Below are 13,626 nucleotides of genomic sequence, written 5' to 3'. Positions count from 1 at the left end.
ATTTATTTATTTATTTATTTATTTATTTATTTATTTATTTATTTATTTGACAGAGAAAGAGAGACCGCAAGAGAGGGAACACAAGCAGGGAGAGTGGGAGAGGGAGAAACAAGCTTCCCGCTGAGGAGAGAGCCTGATTCGGGGCTCGATCCCAGGACCTTGGGATCATGACCTGAGTGGAAGGCAGACACTTAACTGACTGAGCCACCCAGGTGCCCCAAAAGTCGGACACTTAATGGACTGAGCCACCCAGGTGCCTCCCTATTACTAACATCTTATGTGAATATAGTACATTTGTTCTAATTAATGAATCAATATTGATAAATTATCATTAAAATTCATGATTTCTTTTTTTTTTCAGGATTTTATTTATTTATTTGACAAAGAGAGACACAGCGAGAGGGGGAACACAAGCAGGGGGAGTGGGAGAGGGAGAAGCAGGCTTCCTGCAGAGCAGGGAGCTCGATGTAGGGCTCAATCCCAGGACCCTGGGGACCATGACCTGAGCCGAAGGCAGATGCTTAACGACTGAGCCACCCAGGCGTCCCTAAAGTTCACTATTTCTTTGGACTTACTCAGTTTTTACCCAATGTTCTTTACCTGTACCAGGATCCCACCCAAGATACCACATTACATGTATTTGTCATGTATATTTGGCCTTTCTTGGCTGTGACAGTTTCTCAAACTTTTCTTGTTTTTGATGATCTTGACAGTTCTTGATCAGGTATTTTGTTGGATTCCTTTCTTTTGGAATTCGGTGTTTTTCTCACGGTTAGACTGAGAGCTTAAGTGTCTTTTAATCTTTCAGGATTTTTCTTGTCATTTATTTGTTGACGAAATGGTCTGTTTCTTATAGAATTTTCTATATTCTAAATTTTGCTAATTGCATGCCTGTGTTATTTACCATGTACGTCTCCTCCACTTTTTTTTTTTCATGTAAACTGGTAGTTACATTTAAAGACCTGATATGATTCAGGATTTTATTATTTTTTTTTGGCAAGGATATGTCATAGGTGGTGTTGTGCTTTATTTTTCCATCAGGAGGTGTATAATTCTGGCTGGCAGCCATTGATGAGCATTGACTAGACCCATTATTTTACTAGGGGCTATAAACTGGTGATATTCTACTTCTATCATTCTGTCTTTGTCTATTTCATTTATGCAAAGAGTCATTTACTATTTCAGCATAATTTATTTAGGAAAGGGAGATTAATGCCTTTCTTTACTGTTTATTTTCTAGTTTTCAGAATAATGAGTTCATTCTCTAGCATCTTCCAAAACTAACCCATGTTTTTTTATTTAGTATAACTGTGAATAAAGACATTTTAGTATAGTTTAATCTCTTGCAGTGAATCCTTTTGTTGATGCTCCGTTTGTTCCATATGTGGCTAGTGTGAGCCTCAAGTTGACATGATCCTAGTGTCATGTCACTTGCCATCAGGGTCATCTCTTACATATGATTCTTTTTAGTGGAAGCAGTACCGAGATACCTCAGTTTGGGTGCTAGGGAAGTTTATTACTTATTTACTTTTTAAGATAGGTATCTTATACCATGTTAGCTTGCTGATGGGTGTGATCTGCAGAGGGAAAGCAGCATTGCTGAAGAGGGAGGGTTGCTGGAGGAATGTCCTTGAATAGGTGGGAGGCGCTGGGGTTCAGTGCCCAAGTGGAGGAGTTGGTTATAAGTTGAAAGTGAAGAGGAGGGAAGGTGTGTGATTAAGAAGAAAATGTGAAATAATTGCCTTGAAAGTTTGTGTGAGTAACCAGGAAAATGCTGGGTCCTCTTTGGCCAACTTGAAGTTTGTGATTATAAATATTCTTTAAGCATGTTTGAGTATTTCTATCCAATCACTTGGCTGCTTGGATGCAGGCATGGAGTAGGTGGGAAGTTAGACTTAGGCAGAGCTAGGCTTTTTCCAGGTTGGTATGACAGAGAGAGTGAGGAGAATGGGAGTTGAGTGTGCAGGGTAGTTATAAAAATGGGTCATGAAATCTAAGTGGGGTATTGTTGAAATGGGGCAGAATCTCTTACTGTCAGGGTCAAAGGGTTTGGAGGATTGGGAAGAGGAAAAATTGTGGGCGAGGGGGGTGCAGGAGAGAGAATGACTTGCAAAGATAGGAGGTGTTGAGCACAGTGTGGGATACTTAAAATTCATTCAGTATTTCCTAATGACCTCCTTCCAGCTTCAGAGAAGCTTTTCTATTTCCTGGGTCCTGGGGTTTTGTGAATCAGGCATATTGCCTTCCTTGTAGGGACTGCTCTCCGCACATCCATCTCCCAGCTGCCCTGGCCATCTCCCCACAGATGACCATTACAGGGTTCTTGGATATTCTGGGGAATTCATCACCTGAAATGATTGCTCTGTGCTCATGGAAGGTGTAGATAAAGGCCCTTGGGACTTTTGGACAGTGGCTCTGAAGATGACCCTGATGGTGCTGACATCCTTTCATGATGTGAGAATCCACAATAGTTGCTTCTAGAAAGCCTGACCTGGGAGGGGGAGGTGGGCTGGGGAAACTGCCACCTCTCCAGAGCTGGGATCCAGAAGGGGCTGAAAGCAGCTCCTACCACAACACAGGGTGTGCTCTTCCTAAGTCAGTGAGCTGTGCCTGCCCCTTCCCCCCCATTCACCTGCACACAACTAGCCCTGGGCACTCAGACCTTGGCTGGGGAGGTCAGGGGCTGGTGTGGGTCAGTGAGTGGGCGCTGGATGAGGATCACGGGAGATGGACAGGGAGATACATGGATACCTGGCCAGTGTCAGATACTGTCCTAGAAGACCCTAAACTAGAGCTGTGGGTGGTGAAGCATTATGGATTACCTCTTTCCCAGAAAGATCAACAATTTAACCCTGAAAATAGACTAAAATTTTTACTGGACACATGATCAAGGACTGATTCAGAAAGTCCTCCTTTTTTTTTTTTTAAAGTAGGCTCCATACTGGTCGTGGAGCCCAATGCAGGGCTTGAACTCACAATGCTGAGATCAAGACCTGAGCCGAGATCAAGATTTGGACACTTAACCGCCTGAACCACCCAGGCACTCCGGAAATCCTCCATTTTAAGTTTAGAAACTATTGGATAAACAGGCCAAATTTAAAGATAACACAACAAATTTTTTATTTATTTTTTCCTGAAGAGAAAAACAGTCTTGTACTGGGGTCTACTATGAGTAGCAAATCTATTAAAAAGTGTAGGAAATTTAAGTCCAAAAATTCCCGAGTATAAGAACGACTGACAGGATAAGTAATAGAAACAAAACAACCGCTCCACCTTTAGTAAATGTCCCCAAGTCCAAAGTCCCAGGGACCCAAAGGGTTTGTGAGTCTGTCTATTTTCTCCTTTTTTTCTGTCTGTCTAGCCAAAGTTTACTGAACACTTGCTGAGGAGAAAGGGCTGTTGGATGTGTTTTCAGTGGAAGGGTAGTGCTTTGTCAGTGGTAGGAGGAAGCCCTTAGACAGTGGCCTGAGGTGGGGGTGGGGTTTGGAGTGGGAACGGGAAGTGGTTGGGTGGGTAAGGGGGTGGGAGGGCTGAGGGTAGGATGGGGAGGGGGGGAGTTGGGAAGGTAATAGGGGTGGAGTGTGACACTGGGGAAGGGGCAGCAGATATCTGTCTAGGGGGCTATTTAGGGATGGATGAAGGTGCAGACTCAGTGAGGATGCAGAGGGTCCCATGATGTATGGTGTGGGGGTGGGGAGGTCAATGTGCAGTGAAAGCAGCCAGAGGTGGTGAGACTGGCAGCCAGCCACCTTCCTGGGCTGCTCTGGTCTTCTCACAACCTACCCTCCCTGGGTGTTTGTGACAGGAGGTAAATTCTCCAGTCCATGGTCTGTGTTGATGGCAAGGCTGGGGGTGACTCTCCTGGGTCCTGGCCCTAGCCTGGCACAGTCACGGGGTTAGGGCTGCCCAGCCATGGTCTGCCTTCTTCATGGGTTTTCTGGGCCTGACCCAGCTTTAGGTGTTGGGAGGATCTGTCTGCACTAAAGGGTCTTAGGCCTCCCATGCTCTGCCCTCCAGAGGTTCCCAACCTAGGTGGGAGATCCCGACAGTTATAACAAGTAGAACTCTGGGTGTGAAGGGAGGGTTGTGAACATCCTCTGTGGAAGCTCTGGGAGAAGCCAGCTGTTCTCCATCCCCACAGCTCTGACCACCATCAATGATCCTGTAGCCACACAATGGATGTTTCCAGCCCAGAACTTGCCCTGGGCTCAAGACTCACATGTTCAACTGTGTCTTCCACTCCCCACCAAGATGTCTAACAGGAAAGTCAACAGAAACACCTCTACTTCCAAACTCTTGATTCCCTTCCCTGCAATGGAGTGCTCTGGGCTGGATGTGGGCAGAGGCACTCTGGATTCTGCCCCTCTGGGCACAAAAGTTCCTTGGGTGCAGTTGAGGCCTGAAAGCTCTCCCCTTCTGTGGTCTGTGGGCCTGGGGAAATGGGGAGGCACTTAGGAAGCTTCTGGAAGGCTTCCCACCCTGATCTCCCACTATATCCTTTGATGAATGTGACCTGTCACCTGCTCGCTGGGGGAAAGGCCTTCTTGATGTGTGGGCGCCAGGCTTCTGCCCATTGAGGGTGTCCCAACTCTTGGCTGTGGGAGGGGAGAAGCAGACTGACCCGTCTCCTGGGAGGTGCAGGTGTGGCCTGTGCCCAGCAGACCTCTTCAGAAGCCGTGGCCATGCTTGGCGCTCTGGAAGAGGAGCTGCCTTATGTGCAGCTCCAGGGCAGGACAGGACCCTCACCCTGCAATGGGGGAAGCAAATGGGAAATCCCGGGGCCAGGGAGGGCCAGGCTGCCTTGGGGAGGGGCAGCCAGTCACAATCACTGGGAGCCACTCCTTCTGTCCACCTGCATTTTCCGTCAAGGAGAAGGTATCCCTTTAGAGGTAGAGGGGATAGAGAGGGGAATGGTGAGCAGGGTCAGTGGACAACTTGAACCCTGGGGTGTGAACTAGAAGCTTTGGGTGCTCCTTTCTGTCTCCTATCTGACCCCAGATGGCAGTGAGTAGTTTGAGGAGGGACTAAGCAGAACTGACTGGCAGGAAAAGGCTTGGAGTCCCGGTCAAAGGAATTTGAGGATGGGTCTTGCCCACAGGAGCTAGTCTGTGTGGGTGGCAGTCAGGACAGGGGTGGTGCATGAGAACAGTGTGGGTGGGAGCAGGAGGGCAACATGGGTGAGGGGGAGCTGGGATCAGGGGCTGAGACCCTGGGCTTCCCAGAGCAGGCAGATGGGACAGGAACATCCTGCGGGGATGGAGAGACACCTGCAGAGTGAAGCAGGGGCATGAGGAAGAGCCCCAGAGCTCACTGGGGTGAGAGATTTAGAGAGAGGAGGTGGTCCTTAGCTGGTTTTCTGAGAGCCTTGTATTCCAAAAACCCTTCTTTTCTGTGTCCTTATTGCATGTGTTCTTGTTTACATTTCCTATGTAAAGTTCTCTAAAAATCTCTACGTCTTGAGAGTGAACTAAAGGGACAAAGGGGGTGATTATTCCTGGTCTCTGTGGTGGTGGTGGCAGAAGTGGATGGGGCCTGTGTCTGGGGAAGGCTCCTGGGGGTAAACCTACGTAGAACCCAGACCTCAGGTCTGTTTTAACACCTGCTGGGAGGCCCCCACCTTCCCAGCTGAGGAGGTCGCCTGTTCCCAGGAGGCTCAGCCAGCTGCAGGGCGTAGAGCAGAAGTGGTGGCAGGGGCTCTGCTGGCTCCGCAGGGTGGTCTAGGCTATGGCTTTGGGCCTGGAGACATCAAAAGCTGTGGTTTGTCTATTCCAGAGCCGGCTGGCAGGCCTCCCTACCTCTCCCACCTCTCTGTGCACCTGGATTCCCCACTCACTGGGCTTATCACTGGGTGGTCACTGTGTCCTTGTCTTGATTGGGGGGAGGGTTGTCATCTAGCAGAAGCAATCGTTGGGTCACCTGGGAAGGGGCTTGTAGTGAGATGGATCAGGGTGGGGGTTCTCATGTTAACCTCTCCCCCTGGGTCCCTTTGTCCTTTGTTGCATTACTCCCTGTCTGCCCCCTCTTCTTGTGCTTTCTCACTTTTCCCTGCCCTGCTCTGTAACTGGGGAGACTGACCACTATGGATTGATCACGGCGAGGGAGGGCGCAGGGGACTTGCTGGCGGTTTCTCACTGGGTTTGGCCAGTGGGAGGCACTAGAGGGAGGCTTTGGTGGAAGGAGAGTAGGTGGGGTATTCTCTCTTGCTCCCTCCCTGCCCTTGTCTGGGCTCCTCCTCTCCATCCCTTCATGGCTGGGAGGGGGAATAAAGCCTCCCCTCTGCCTCAGAAGCCACTGCTGTTCTCCTCTCCCACCCATCCCCAGATGAACTGCCCTTCTTTACAACTCTGTGACTGAGCCACTTCGATGGAATTCTGCTTCCTCCTGGGGCCGTTCACCTCTCTTCTCACTCTGGCTCTCAGGTGGGCTGGATAAGGACTGAGTTTCCATGTGGTGGGGGACACTCTTTCCTCACTCAGAACTGTGCTCTTTCTCACCACAAACCGTAGGGCAGAGTCCTCAGTTTCATTTCCATCGCCCACCCTCTTGGGATTCAGCCTTCAACTCCTCCCTCTACCTTGAACCTCTGGTTCCGACTCTGAGTCAGGGTCTCCTCAGCAAGGAAGTATCTTCTCAGAGATGCCAGGCTTGGACCAATCATTTCCAGCTTTGTTCAGGGAGTTCGGAGTCTCCCCAGGGGAGTCAAGCCTGGAAACCCAGGGCACTTGTCCAGCATCTCGGCCCAGGGCTGCCCTTAGGTGTGTCTTACCTTCAGTGTATCTGAGGGTCTGCTTCTTGCTCACATTGCTGAGGGTTTTCTCTGCTTCACCATGAGTCCTGTCAGGGGCCAGGTTGTGGGACTGTCTGGGGCAAGAGACTTTCTTTGTCTTCCCCAGATGCATGCAGCTGGCTGTCAATAAATGCCCACTGAACAAGTGAGTATAGGGATTGTGTCCTATAACCATTCACGAGGGGCACAGGGATGGGTGAAAGGGGAGGGGTCAGGCAGAGAAGAAAGCTTTTGGTTTGGGGGAAATGGCAAAGCCAAGGTCTGGAGTGTGTGGGCCTTTTGCAAAGACAGGATGCAGTGGTGTGTGTGTGTGTGTGTGTGTGTGTGTGTCTGTGAAGGGCGCATCCTCACCCTATCAGGCTTCAGGGGAACAGTGACAATGGGGAACACTGTGGGACAGACCAATGCCTGGGGACTGGGTTGCATAGAGATGCTGACATTGTCCCAGCACTTTCTGAGGAAATTCAGTTTTGTTCTTAAAAAATGAATAATATGTAATTAAAATAAATAAAATAGAAATAATAAATAACATGAGTAAGCTAACTTAAGAAAGTCAGTAAGTAAGTGAATTAAGGCCCACCACCCCAGGACACTCTCTGGTGTCCCTTCCTGTCCTAACTACCCCCTTGGTGCCCAGGAACTCCTCATCTGACTTCTGCCACCACAGATCTGTTTTGCCTGTTCTCTAACTTCATCTATCAGGAATCCCATGGAGGGCGGTGTTTTGTGTCCGGTTTCCTGTGCTCCATCCACATTTCTAAGATTCCTTGTCTGCATAGTGCATTCCCTCCCTCTGTCCTCCCTCAGGGAAGCCCTCCTTCAGTGCTATGCTTGCTGGCCACTAGGGGACGGCAGAGCCTGATGGAACCTGGGAGACCTGAGGGCCTCAGGGTGACTGTCCCCTTACAGCACCCTCTGTCTGGTGGCCTCCCAGGCAGCTGCTGCAGGGGCTCCTGCTGCTTCCCTCTCTGAGACCCGCTGCTCTAGAGAGGATTTCTGGGCTCAGTGCCCCCAGTCTGCTGCCCTCTGTTTAGAGCTTGGCTGAGCTTTGGTGTGGACCTGGCTCCTGCGGGGTCTGACCACACAACCACATGACCCTGGGCAGATCCCCTCCTCTTGTTCAGCTTCTGTCTCTCAGCTTTAAAATGAGGAAAGGCTCTTCTCTGGTGATTAGAGTAAATCATTGTTGAAATAAAGTACCTCATGTTCAGAGTGAAGGGGCCCTTGGTAAATGGTGGGCCTGAGTATTTGGTGAAGATCAGCAGAAGGCAGGGGCCTGGCCTCAAGGCTTCAGCCTACAGCACAGCCTGTGGAGACAAGTCTCCCTGACACGGAGGAACAGTGTGTCGGGTATCCTGGGAACTGTTAGAAACAGCCTCTCAGGGCTGGTCAGGGCCTCTCCTGCCTTTTCTGCCCCAGGCCTCTCTCCTCTGGTTCTTTCAAGGTGAGAGGCCAAAGTGCCAGTTCTCCAGGCCCTTTCCCATAACCTGGCATTCACAACCCTCCCACCAGGACTTGCCTGCTTCAGCCTTGACCTTGGATGGGCCTGACCTACATGAGATTGGGAGAGTGAGTACATTCTTCCCAGGTCACTGACTGAGTCACCATGTGGGCAGTACATGCATTTGCTCTCTCTGCAAATCATTCACTGACATCACAGGGACTGGGGAACCTGCTTGAGACACTCTGGGCAGACCTGTGTCCATTCAGGTGTCTTGTCCCAGATATATCAGGGCTGAATTCAAGGAGGAGCTTGCCCCTTCCTTTTCCCCACTCCCTTCCTCCCTCCCTTCTTCCTTCCTGTTCTTTCCATTCTTTTTTTTTTTCCTGCTCTTTCCATTCTTACACCATCTTCCTCTCAGCTTCCTTTCCTTTTAATTTCTTATCTATCTCTCTCTCTTTTTTTTAAAGATTTTATTTATTTGACACACACAGAGAGAGAAAGCAAGCACAAGCAGGGGGAGCAGCAGAGGGAAAGGGAGAAGCAGACTCCCCACTGAGCAGGGAGCCCGACATGGGGCTCAATCCCAGGACCCTAGGATCATGACCTGAGCTGAAGGCAGACACTTTACCGACTGAGCCACCCAGGTGCACCAATTTCTTATCTATCTTTTGCTAATTGATGAGTGTAATAACATTTATTAAAATTTTTATAAAATGCCTTTCTCCCTGGTCTCACTCCTTTGCTTTCATAGAGCTCAGACAGCGTGGGTGGGAGTGATGCCCCTTCATGTCCCTGGAATCTCAGACTTTGAAAGCAGAGTGGCTTGCCCACTCAGAGGGTGCTGGGGCAGATGCCTGTGGCCAGGTGGGCTTTGCAGCCGACCTCTGGGTAGGCCTGGCCAGGTCCATTCCTGGGAGTGTGTACGGTCTTAGGAACTCTTTGAGGCACCTTTGGTTGGATATTTCAGTTATGGGATGACAGTCTCCACTGGGAGGGACTGTGCTCACCAGAGATGCAGATGTGCAGGCTCAGAGGATAGTGATCATTCCCACTGAGCCCTTGGTCTTGTCCTCGGCAGACTGTCAGGACAGAGCTCAGCGCATGAGCCAGGGTCATGCTGGTTAGAGGAGGAAGGAAAATTTTATTTAAAATCAATTTAATTGGGACGCCTGGGTGGCTCAGATGGTTAAGCATCTGCCTTCGGCTCAGGTCATGATCCCAGGGTCCTGGGATCAAGTCCCGCATCGGGCTCCCAGCTCAGCGGGGAGCCTGCTTCTCCCTCTGACCCTCTCCCCTCTGATGCTATTTCTCGCTCACTCTCTAAAAAATAAATAAAATCTTAAAAAAAAAAAAAAATCAATTTAATTAACATTTAGTGTATTATCAGGCTCGGGGTAGAATTTAGTGATTCATCAATTGTATATAACACCCAGGGCTCATTAGATCACATTGTCCTCCTTAATGCTTATCACCCAGTTACCCACTTCCCCTCCAGCAACCCTCAGTTTGTTTCCTAGAGTTAAGAGTCTCTTACAGTTTGTCTCCCTCTCAGTTTTTATATTATTTTTCCTTCCCTTCCCCTATGTTCATCTGTTTTGTTTCTTAAATTCCACATGAGTGAAATCATATGATATTTGTCTTTCTCTGACTGACTTATTTCACTTAGCATAATACCCTCTAGTTCCATCCACGGCATTGCAAATGGCAAGATTTCATTCTTTTTGACGGCTGAGTGATATTCCATTGTATATATACCACATCTTCTTTATCCATTCATCTATTGATGGACATCTGGGCTCTTTCCATATTTTGGCTGTTGTGGACATTGCTGCTATAAACACTGGGGTGTATGTGCCCCTTTGAATCACTATGTTTGTGTCTTTTAGACAAATACTTAGTAGTGCAATTGCTGGGTCATAGGGTAGCTCTATTTTTAACTTGGAAGGAAAAATTTTAAAGTCCACACAGAAACTATCACCTTGTGTGTGTGTATGTGCATGTATGTGTTTGTGTTTGTGTGTTTCCTGTTATTTTTCACTTTTTTCCAGATATCAAACAAGCAGAAAATGCCTTTAAAACTTTTCCCTGCAGTAGAAGATAACCCAGTGATACCCAGTGATCCTTCATCTTAACAGTGTCAAAATAAATTAAGGTTCACCAGATTGCAGTTTTCTAAAAATGGGGTTTAATCCTTTCCACCAAATGTCACATTTTAAAATTACAATTCTTTTTTTAAAGATTTATTTATTTATTTGAGAGAGAGAGTGTGTGTGTGTGTGCACACGAGTGGGGGGAGGGGTAGAAGGAGAGGAAGAGAGAGAATCTCAAGCAGACTCCACACTAAGCATGGAGCCCCCCAGGACTCCAAGATCATGACCTGAGCCCAAATCAGGAGTAGGATGCTTAACTGACTGAGCCACCCAGGCATCCCTAAAATTATAATTCTTTTTACATTAGCCATTGTTTTATGGCTTAGGTATTTATCTGAAACTGTTTCAAAAGCACTTGAAGCAACTAAAGATAAGAGGTAATACATAGCTGTTAAAGTAGAAAGTATAATATTAACTGTTAAAGTAGAAAGTATAATATTAACTAATATTAGCATCAGGATAATTTACACCTTAAGCAAGAAAAATCATTTGTGGCCAGTGAATAGTGTTTGTCGATAAACAGCTGGACCGGGAGCCTGATGAGCTGGGGGAGGGCAGTGAAGTTTGCTGTTTGGTGTCCTTCCTGCAGTGTCTCCAGGTATCCTTCCAGTGTCCTTCGGGAAAATCTTCCTTGTGCTTTGTCTTTCCTTCACCTCCCCTCCCCATATGGGCTGGCATTCAGGGGAGATAAGCTTCCTGGCCATATCACCCTGGGCCATTTCTGAGTCCAAGGTCCTTCCTGCTCCTCTTTCACCCGGAGCTGTGTGGAGCTGGGGGCTGGGCTGGGCTTGAGGACTGGGGTGTGCAAGGGTGTGGGGGGCAATGTCCCTGCAGCTCCAGCCCTCTCTCCACTAGGAAGTTCCTGGATGAAAGGTTACTAGATGGCAGGACTCATGTCCTCCTTCATCTCTGTTGCATGTGTGAGAATGAAGTGTCATAAATACAAGTTGTGTAACCCAGATCCTGGCACTTAGTAAGTACTCATTGAAATTTGGTTTTCTTCCCTCTGACTTTTCACAAAACTCCCCTAATGTCTCTCAGGCTTTGAGGAGTCTCCCCATTGGGCAGGGGAAGGTGGTGGCAGTGGGGGTGGACCTGGCGGCTAATATTGGTCCTTGTTCATTCATTATTTTTCAATTAAGATGGATTTTCCCAATATTCCCATGTCTAAGTAGATATTAGCAGAAATAAACCTTTGGGGATGACAGCGTGGGATGTGTTCAGGTATATCCAGATGTCCTGCGTTTGCCCAGAGTTTTATTTTTTATTTTATTTTTAAATTTTATTTATTTATTTATTTGAGTGGGGGGCTGGGAGACGGGCAGTCGGGGAGGGGCAGACAGGGAAGGAGAATGACAAGCAGACTCAGCGCCCAGTGGGGAGTCCAACACTGGTCTTGATCCCAGGACCCTGAGATCCTGACCTGAGCGGAGTTGGAAGCTTAACTGACTGAACCACCCAGGCGCCCCTACCCAGAGTTTTAATATCTTAGACCAGCCATCTGGGCTGAAAGCAATCACTCCCAGGCACCAATGAGTCAGTCAGTCCTTGCTCCATGAAAAAAATTTAGTGGATCATTCAGAACAATCAAGAGTGAACACAGGCTGGGAGAGGCTCTGCTGGGTGTGTAGTTGTGGAACTCTGAGAGATTGGTTTCCTCACCTGCAGAATGAAGACAGTAATGACAACTCTACAGAAGCGGCACCAGGGAGGTGCCCAAACTAGTGTCTTAACACCTGTCACTTAGCAGATGACTGTCACTTAGTAGACGAACACCTGAGCACTGGGCCGGTTTGAGGGAGCAAACAAGGTGGTTGAGTCTGATGTTTCTATCCCAGTGATGTTTCAGAGATGCATATGGGTTTGGGTAGGAAGAAAGAAAGAGCGGGGAAGATGGTGGAGGTGTTGTATCCACCCAGGGGCTGACTTGTTTAGGTCAGAGTTAACAGTCTTCGTGTTTCTCAGTGGACTGAAGTGTTTTCCGAATTTGGACAGAGCTGAGTAGCCAATGTGCTGCTGAAGTGAGTCCTCTGCACGTGAGCTCAAACAAAGTTTCCTAAGTGTTTACTGTGTGCTGGACATGTGAACAGGGCACACAGTGCCTCCCTTTGTGGATGCCACAGACATTCCATAGAAGATCGCGTGTCAGGGCTGTGGAGGAGAACAGGGTGCCACTAAAACCCTAATAAGCACGTGTCTGGGGCACATATGGGGATGAGCAGGTTGGCGAAGACCCCTTGGAGGAAGGTCACTTTAGGATAGATGGGAACAGTGCGGACGGAATCTGGGGGACTAGAGAGAGAGTAGGAACATCCAGTAGTTTATGAGATAGCCGGAGGCTGGGAAAGTGCCATGAACTGGAGGAGCTCACCCAGGCCAGTGAGGGAGCACTGGGAGCAGTGGAATGAGGTTGAGAGGAAGCAGGGGCCTGGGAGCCACAGACAAGAGGTATAGCAGGGGGGTCCCTGGAAGAGATGAGGCAGAGCTGACATAAGCTGACTTGAGAGGGTCATGACTTTGGAGAGAAAATGAACTTGAGGAGGAGAGGCTGGAGGTGGTCAGGGGACATTCATGGGGAAGCAGGGACACTGTGCCTGGGTGAGGGGGAAGTGAGGTTGGTGGGGAGCTAGAAGGTGGCCATGGATATGGATTCAAGGAAAGTCTTGAACTTTCTGGTACATTGGAAGTAGATGGGTGGGAAAGTGGTGTGTCAGGAATGACCCTCCAGTTTCAGGCAGACATAACTGGGTGAACCCAGGTGTCCTTTACTGAGATGGGGAGCTGCAGGAAGGGAGGGGCTGGAGAGGTAGGTCCAGTGCTCCATGGTTTTCCTTCAGAGACCATAGAATCTGCCTTTCCTGGTGCACACTGCGGCCTGGCAGGGAGGGGCTGAATGGTGTACCCAGGCCATGTGTGATAGTAAAGTACTAAGAAGCCATAAGATGCTGTCCATTCAGCTGGGGCAGGGCCAGAGTCCTGGAGCGAACCTGATGCTCAGTCTTAACCCCTCTGTTGCCAAGCTATGGGAAGCACCTGGGTCATCTCCTGATGAAGAAAAGCAAAGCAGCTACACTGAGGGCTTTTCAAAGACTCTTGCCATTAGGATTCAGAAACTGACATAGAATATTTTGGTAGTGAACAGTCCCATGCAAAGGGTGAGGTATTAGTCTTGTCTGCCACACACATTCCCTGCTTCTGGTCTAGAAACTAGCCAACCTGGAGAGTAGAAGTTGTTCAATAAAGGA

The sequence above is a fragment of the Mirounga leonina genome, unplaced genomic scaffold (genome assembly GCF_011800145.1).
Source record: "Mirounga leonina isolate KUSES-001 unplaced genomic scaffold, KU_Mleo_1.0 Mir_366, whole genome shotgun sequence".
NCBI lineage: Eukaryota > Metazoa > Chordata > Mammalia > Carnivora > Phocidae > Mirounga > Mirounga leonina.
Note: the sequence above shows the minus strand (reverse complement) of the source record.